This window comes from Salmo salar, chromosome ssa15, assembly GCF_905237065.1.
Source record: "Salmo salar chromosome ssa15, Ssal_v3.1, whole genome shotgun sequence".
NCBI classification, from domain to species: domain Eukaryota; kingdom Metazoa; phylum Chordata; class Actinopteri; order Salmoniformes; family Salmonidae; genus Salmo; species Salmo salar.
Genome location: NC_059456.1, coordinates 40,442,351 through 40,451,136, shown reverse-complemented (window position 1 = coordinate 40,451,136; position 8,786 = coordinate 40,442,351).

Here is an 8,786-nt window from a genome sequence, read left to right as displayed (position 1 = left end):
TTCATGATGATGAATGCTAGCTAAGATTTAGAAAGTATGATGTTGACATGATCAGTCCAATCAAAGCTACTGTAGATATAACGTGATTTGACGTCATTTTATCTGTGGCCAATGACCTTGAGCCTTCTTGGATGGGCACTTCTAATGTAACTCTATGGCAGCCCCCAAGGGGCTAGATTGTTCAAAGTCTACCCTTAGACTTAGCGGTGACATAGTGTCCCCATGAGTGACAAAACATTGAGCCAATCACGGTGCAACACTCCGTATTTTCTGCTGGCTTGCCCTACCACCACAGAAAGCACTAAGCTAGCCTGAGACACCTGCATTTTTGAGCTGCCTTACTCAAGAAAACAAAAAAGAGATCATGTTTGTATGCGGCTTTATTAACTCGATGGTATAAAAAAAATACATTGTTTGCAAACTGATATGTGACACCAAAAAAAGTGTTAAACAAATCAAAATGTATTATATATTGAGATTCTTCAAAGTAGCCACCCTTTGCCTTGATGACAGCTTTACACACTCTTGGCATTCTCTCAACAAGCTTCATGAGGTAGTCACCTGGAATGCATTTCAATTAACAGGTGTGCCTTGTTAAAAGTTAATTTGTGTAATTTCTTTCCTTCTTAATGCATTTGAGCCAATCAGTTTTGTTGTGACAAGGTAGGGGTGGTATACAGAAGATAGCCCTATTTGGTAAAAGACCAAGTCCATATTATGGCAAGAAAAGCTCAAATAAGCAAAGAGAAACGACAGTCCATCATTACTTTAATACATGAAGGTCAGTCAACCTGGGAAATTTCAAGTTTCTTCAAGTGCAGTCACAAAAACCATCAAGCGCTATGATGAAACTGGCTCTCATGAGGAACGCCACAGAAAAGGAAGACCCAGAGTTACCTCTACTGCAGAGGATAAGTTAATTAGAGTTACCAGCCTCAGAAATTGCTGCCCAAATAAATGCTTCACAGAGTTCAAGTAACAGACACGTCAACATCAACTGTTCAGAGGCGACTGTGTGAATCAGGTCTTCATGGTCTAATTACTGCAAAGACACCACTACTAAAGGACACCAATAAGAATAAGACTTGCTTGGGCCAAGAAACACGAGCAATAGACATTAGAAAGGAAATCTGTCCTTTGGTCTATGAGACCAAATTTGAGATTTTTGGTTCCAACCGTCCTGTCTTTGTGAGATGCAGAGTAGGTGAACGGATGATCTCTGCATGTGTGGTTCCTACCGTGAAGCATGGTGTGATGGAGGTGTGATGGTGTGGGGGTGCTTTGCTGGTGACACTGTTGCTGATTAATTTAGAATTCAAGGCACATTTAACCAGCATGGCTACCACAGCATTCTGCAGCGAACTGCAATCCCATCTGGTTTGCGCCTAGTGAGACTATCATTTGTTTTTCAACAGGACAATGACCCAACACACCTCCATGCTGTGTAAGGGCTATTTGATCAAGAAGGAGAGTGATGGAGTGCTGCATCAGATGACCTGGCCTCCACAATCACCCAACCTCCACAATCACCCGACCTCAACCCAATTGAGATGTTTTGGGATGAGTTGGACCACAGAGTGAAGTAAAAGCAGCCAACTCAGCATATGTGGGAACTCCTTCAAGACTGTTGGAAAAGCATTCCAGGTGAAGCTCGTTGAGAGAATGCCAAGAGTGTGCAAAGCTGTCATCAAGGAAACGGGTGGCTACTTTGAAGAATCTAAAATATATTTAGATTTTTTTAACACCTTTTTGGTTACTATATGATTCTGTATGTGTTATTTCATAGTTTTGATGTCTTCACTATTATTCTACAATGTAGAAAATAGTCAAAATAAAGAAAAACCCTTGAATGAGTAGGTGTGTCCAAACTTTTGACTGTTGCTGTATGTCTAGGATACTAGCAATAGGAATAATAATAATAATCATAATATAAAGTCTAGTTTATCAGGGAGCTTCAATTAATTAGCCTTTTGTTTCTGAAATAAAGTGAAGGTACATTGAACTACAGTTATATATATATAAAATGAGGATTCACAATCCAAGGTACTGTAAATCATTTGATCTTTTTGTGTTTTGTGTTGTATTTACATATTATCTATTACTTTTACCACAATTACTTATATTATTGAAATATCATAAGTGTAGAGCTCATATTTGATATGAATCACATGTTAAGTTAATAACAAATCTTGATTGATATGGGTGGCCAGGTGGACAGGTCAGGGCCAGTTTATATCTATAATGCTACATCGACCAGCCTCATACAAACCATCCTGATCTCGCAAGATTATATGTGTAAGCTCTCAAGATCAAGATGGGTTGTATGAGGCATCTACCCCATTGTACAAAATCTACTGTCATATTACTTAGCTATAGTCTCAAGGAATGTACATTTTGCTCTTATGGAAAAAGTGATATAATAGTGATATATGGAGGACACGATAACAGGAACATTATTCGTCATTACTCTATGGTATCTTTGTTTGATTCCACAACAAGGTTAAACTGATAAGAAACTCAAACCATGCTACTGAGACTGTGAACTTCTATAGGGATCACTGCTTTCATTTCTCAGTTAGAAAATATTTCAGTTGTCGGTACAGATCTGTTTGAGTTTTTTTAGGCTAGTAAAACGTTTTACTTCCAGTATATTGCCCTAAGACATAAACTTCTCATTTAGAGAGGGGGAATTTTTTGTTTTATTTTTATTTTTATGTCATGAACTGGATAGATAAAGACATTTTCAAAATTATGTTTTGAAATATGCAATAGCTTTTGAAATATTGATAATTATTCATAGCTCGTAGTGGCTCACTTGACAGCGTTTCACTACAGTTTTGCCTTTGTTCAAGCTGTGCTGGCCTCTGGGAGAATGGTGGTTGGGAGTGTGAAGTAAGCGAGAACTGCATTCCTCTAGTTGATGTGAAGTGCAGCTTTCTGGTAATAGTCAGGTCAGCCAGTCTCCCCTCTGTGCCCTCCCTTGTCTGATCCCAGCTATTACCTTTGAGTTCTGGAAACGTCCTATCCTATCGCCAACCCTTCCACCATTCGACGTCATTGCCACCCCTTCTCCTGGTTTACATGGGTTTAATTTTTCTCTGTACACACACAGTTACCAAGGAGCTATGCCATAGTATTGGAAACACATGTTGACTTTCCATATCGGAAGCTTTATAGACATCAGACTGTCATATAACAGTGACTCCAAGGTGCATACCTGGCTTGTACAAGTTAATAATCAACTAGACCGCTTCCCCAAACCTTGAGATCTACTTCATGTGGGTTTTTTAATGTTAAGTGTAGCCTACGTAAACCATAAATGTAAGGGTGTATACCAAAGTAGTCAACTTTTTCAAAGTATTAAAGGTGCCCTCAAAAAAGGAGACCTCATGTGAGACATAATCTCGGTTAACACAGAACTAAAGTCTTGTGTAATTGTTTATGTAGTCTGTCCGTGAGAGATTGAGAGACATAAAAAGGCTGGCACACAGGATATAAAAGTATTAAAGAACACAGTCCCTCATTCTATTAAATGACTCACAGTTGGGTAGAAAGAGAAAAGAAAAGCAGCATGTACAGTATGTTTTAACCAACTCCAAAAGGTACGCTGAGGCCACGCTTTAAATGGGTACTTCTTCATACTAAACTTGATTTGACTTATTTTATCTGGTGATGAGATCATTGGGACCTTTGTGTCATTCGATGTCATGGTTATTTGTTCGCATTTGATATATGTTTTATAACCTCTCAGAAAGTGCAGGGCGTATAAACAGTTACGCTAAACCAAAGACCCTAAGCAGTTTTCCAAACATACAACACTACTCAATGCATAGACAGCCTGGTCTCCCAAGATATAATCACGTCACAGAATATACACCTCCCATACGTAGGCAGACAAGTATTTCAAATGTCCAGGTCGGACCTTCAAAAAGATTTAGGGGCTGTGACATCGTCACATACTGACCCCACTTGCTATATAATTTAATGACTGTCTCTCAACTGTAAATGACATTAGAAAGTGTTGAATTAAGGTTTTGTTCCTCAAGGTATATGAATAGGCATTTACTTGCTTACATTATGTCCTCATAATAATCAATTTAGAAGTTTCTGGAAGAGGTAGGATGTTTTGTCCTTTTGTCACACTTTCACTTTAGCTTCTTCTTGTTCTGAATTGTGACTGACCCTTACATTGAAGACTGTGTGAAAAAACAAACAGTACTGGTGGGTCACAAAGTTTCATTACACATGAAACACACAGGCATCTCTCTGGGTTGTTTCTGATTCCCTACATCTCTTTATCGGGTGATGGAAGGAGGGTAAACATTAACTCATGTTGTGCAACTATGAATGTTCATCCATCATGACAAAGCAAATTCATTTACCAAACACTTGTGTCCTGGTTTACTTGAACTAAATGTTGATGTTTGTTATCCATATACATTGCACTATACCTATCATATATATGCTATTTTGTCCAACCACGATTTACATTACAGTTTTTGAAAGTTTAGGCCATTTTTTTCTCACATACATGTCAGTTGATGGAAGTTGTTTTTCAAGATAAAATATCCATTCTATATTATAGCTGGGCATGATATTGATCAATTTGTATGTATTCTATTCTATGATATACTATATTCTATGCTGTTTGTTTATTCAATAGGCAAAAGGAGCAATATGTAGGTTATTTGGGCTAACCTACAGTATATTCTACATGTTCTGCCCTTTATTTTGTTTCATTATAGGAGCAAATACTTTCACTATTTATTTCTACTGACATCGATTTAATTAGTATTTCATCACTTGACAGCAACAATAGACATCATTGTTGATATTTCGTAGTGATATGCCCTACATAACAGCTAATGGTTTCTCCCTACTTGAGAAACCTCCCTACGTGTTGATTCTCACATGGAGAAGACTACGTAATCCTTTCCGGGAAGTGGTCGAGTCATCCTCCCTTTACCATTATCAGGCAACGAGCTGGAATGTGAAAAACGAATCAAGATAGGGAACAAGCTCTCAACAAAGATCACGCGACAGAGACAGGCTATATCATTTGCACTTTCGAACTAAGTGAATCACCATTACATTCCAGTAAATCGCAATACATTAATCATAGCGTGAAACTGCTAACCGTATGCAATCCACCTGCACCGAGAAACGCTCCATCCCAAAAATGATGTAGCCTAATATTAAGGTTTTGGTGGTCAGCATTATTGTCGAAATAGATACATTTACCACAAATCGTAGGGTTTCGTTTTGCGGGGATGTCTAATTTATATCCCTCCAACATCAACCGCAGCCACTAGCCAAAATGCGCTGATGCGTTTGCCATTTTTTTTTGGAACATGTTTTGCTAGCATTTGCAGAAGAGATAGACTAACAATCAACAACATCAAGATCAATTAATGAGTAATATTATAATAATAATAGTAATTAATAATATTACTCATGAATATAAATTACAATAATAACGTATCTATTACATAATAGTCCTAAAACAACCACTGAATAGGCCCTATAACATTCATTATTATGAATGGTATTAATCTATAATGTATTAATCAACAATAGTATACCAGTCACTTGTTGTAGACCTAATGCCACACTGTTTATAATGAGGGGATTCAGAAGTGTCTTCATTTAGTTTTTGTCCTTTATAGAAGTGTGTTGAAAGCTGCTTATTGGCTCATCACACTTGATTAGTTGATAGTAATCTATTGCAGTTTACTGTAGGGAACCACAGTCGTTTTCCAAGATAAAGTTTAAGGCCTATAAGTGTTGCTTAGGCTACAACCCAGGATGTATCTTAATGAGCATATTGAACCGCGAGTGGCAGAGACTTCCCCAGATTAGTTGTTCAAGGTCTCAGTATTATGAGGCCCTAATTTAGGATTGTCTTTAAAGGAAAGATTAACCCATTGTGAATGTTATATTGTTTTTGTGCATCTCTGAGCAATGTTCTATCGATTCTCTGGGTAATTTCATGTTTTCATGTGTATCTGAGCTATTGCTGTTCAAGCAGGTAGAAATTCGATCAGTATGACGTAGCAGTGATAAAGTCTCTCTCACTACACTGGAAGTTAATAGGAATACGACTTTTAGATCGCGAAAACGTCTATCATACATGTCAGATTTCAATACTGGCCGATGTCATAATGCAGGAGGTTATTGTTAATGTTGCGACAGTTCGTTTCTGGTATCAGAACAAAATAGTCAGCTCATAGTAACTTCAGATTTAGCTGTACTTTAATTAATGCAAACACGTGTATGGTAAATATGTCGTTCGTATACGGTCTCTCTGTGACACCTCGCAGGGCAAAACAGAAGAAGAGAACGACACCTCCTTTGTTCTCTCTTTTATTCTCTGACAGAGTTAGTTCCCGCTCAATGCTGGCCTGTCAGAGGGAGGAGGAGCGTGGTTTAAACTTGCTCCTCCTATCGTCGGCGTGCAGGCTGGTCCCAGCCTCGTGACGCACTTCCTGTCGCCGGGTGTCGTTCTTCCTGTCTTCAGCAGTTGATTTATCCGTAGTTTATATACTTAATATTGTAGCATAGCTTCCCCGGTATATTATAAAGGTTATGCATACAAATAGCCAGTTCAACCCTAACATTATCTTCTCTCAAATGAGCCATAAATTATTTTTCTCCGATATTCCTACCTGGAGAAATGTGTAATTTAACAGAGGGTCTACCACATTTCTCCTATTTGACTGCCTCTTCAGTTCAGGGTGCATTGTATGGTGCTGTTACACGGCCGTTGCCAATGTCAGACTCAACTCTGTGATTGGCAGGTTGAACATGGTGAGATTGTAGACTCCTAAATGGATAGTGCAGTTTGTTTAGGCAATTTTACAGCTAACTAGCTACTTCACATGCTGATATTGACTTTGGTATTGACTTTGGTATTATTGTGTGTAGCTAGTGGGTTATGTAGTCGACTTGAGCTGCAACAATTTTCACGTTGCAACCAACCTTATTATAATGACAAAATGAAACATTTCTTCACATATTAGTGTTATTTAACACTGTAAATTATAGTAATTAGTGGTTTGGGATGGATAAAAAAAATTATTGAAGTATTAACCAATGGGTAGCAGTAACTTCGCTCTGTGTTACAAAGGTCACTCAAATCAGGAACTAACATGTGCTGTCATTTATCTCAACCACTATTGCGGCTGTAAGGATCCTGTCAGCAATGGAAGGCAAAGGGGAGGACAAAAATGTGTCTATATGCAAATATGCTCAGTGAAACTCTGTGATGTTGCATTTGAGCTCACTACATAGGGACGCCGGCTGACACGGGAGATTTTAAATAAACGTTTGTAGCTTCCTTAACACTGTACATTGGCATTGTGCAGGGACAGCAGAAGTCATAGTTATTTATAAAGCAATCCCCAGTTAAATCAGTACTACCTCCTCCACAGCTATCACTCTTGAACGCAGCCCAGATCCCAGCCGTGTTTGTGTTTACCCGGCTGCAGCCATAGCAATGCACTCCCACCCAGTAGACGTTTATCCCAGGCATGCAGACAGGCAGGACAGGCAGCAGAGGGGAAGCCGCGGCCAGGATTCCCAAGCCCGTCACAGGGCCTGACCTCATTTCCTTTTGTAGCTAGGCTCCCTGCATTGTATTATTTCAGTCTCATGTGTATACTGGTTACATGAACATGGCGACACATATATCACACGCAGTCCCAGTACTGTATGGTGTTTACCTGAAAGCAGTGGTTAAAGTTGCACAGTCAGGGGTGAGAACATGGCAGCTAAAACAAGTTGTTGAAGTTATTGCTTTGAGAAGTGAAATTATGATTCCAGATGTCACATCTGATGACATGACCTTAGAGCTATATTGAATATCCTGATGACCTTAGAATATTGGATATACACATGTCAATGTGTGTATGTGTGTATTGTACACTGTATGTGTATAACATCACAAGTCCTGTTTCCCTTAGATATCCTGAAGCGATGTTTGATATGATGTACAGTCGTGGTTACTAACCTTTTTCAGTTACTGTACCACTGAAGTACACCCTCATGTGCATTTTACCATTAGACTTATGGTCTCATGAGTCTTCTCAAGTACTCCCTCTGGATAGGCCAAGTACCTCCAGGGGTCGTAATACCCCTTTTTGGGAATCACTGATGTAAAGTATGACATCATAGTACTTGAAATCAAACTGTGTTGTACCATGAACAAGTTTCAGCAATCACACTGATCCAGGTTGTCAAGACTTGACCTAAGGCAAGTCAAATATTTCCTTTGTTTTTGAGGAAGGAAAACGGATCACAGCGCCACCATACATGACTTCCTGAAGCAAAATGTGAATGACTTTCAGCAGTTTCTATGTGTCTTATTCCCTTTACTATCCAAGATCACAGATCTACATGAAACTGCAACTTTTGGGATGGCCAAGATTGTCTCACTCATTCCCATCAAGAAATATACAATGTGGTTGTAAGACAAGCTCTCACATACCGTTGTGGAGTCAGGTGCTTGTATTGTCATCTTTATGTGGCCTCTACTATCCTACAGGTCAATCCTTTATGAAACCACTAAAATTACATTATTGTCAGTATAAGTAACCTGATTATACCAGTGTTATTTGTGCTGGAAACTAAAGAACACACTTAGTGTATCACTTGTTTACTGGCAAGCATAAAGTGTACTGTTTACAGTATCTATACCATTTCCAATTCATTGTTACAGTAACTCATACTCTTTACAACTTGCAGGGGCGACGTCATACCAGGAAAGCCATGTGATTTTTTTGTAACCT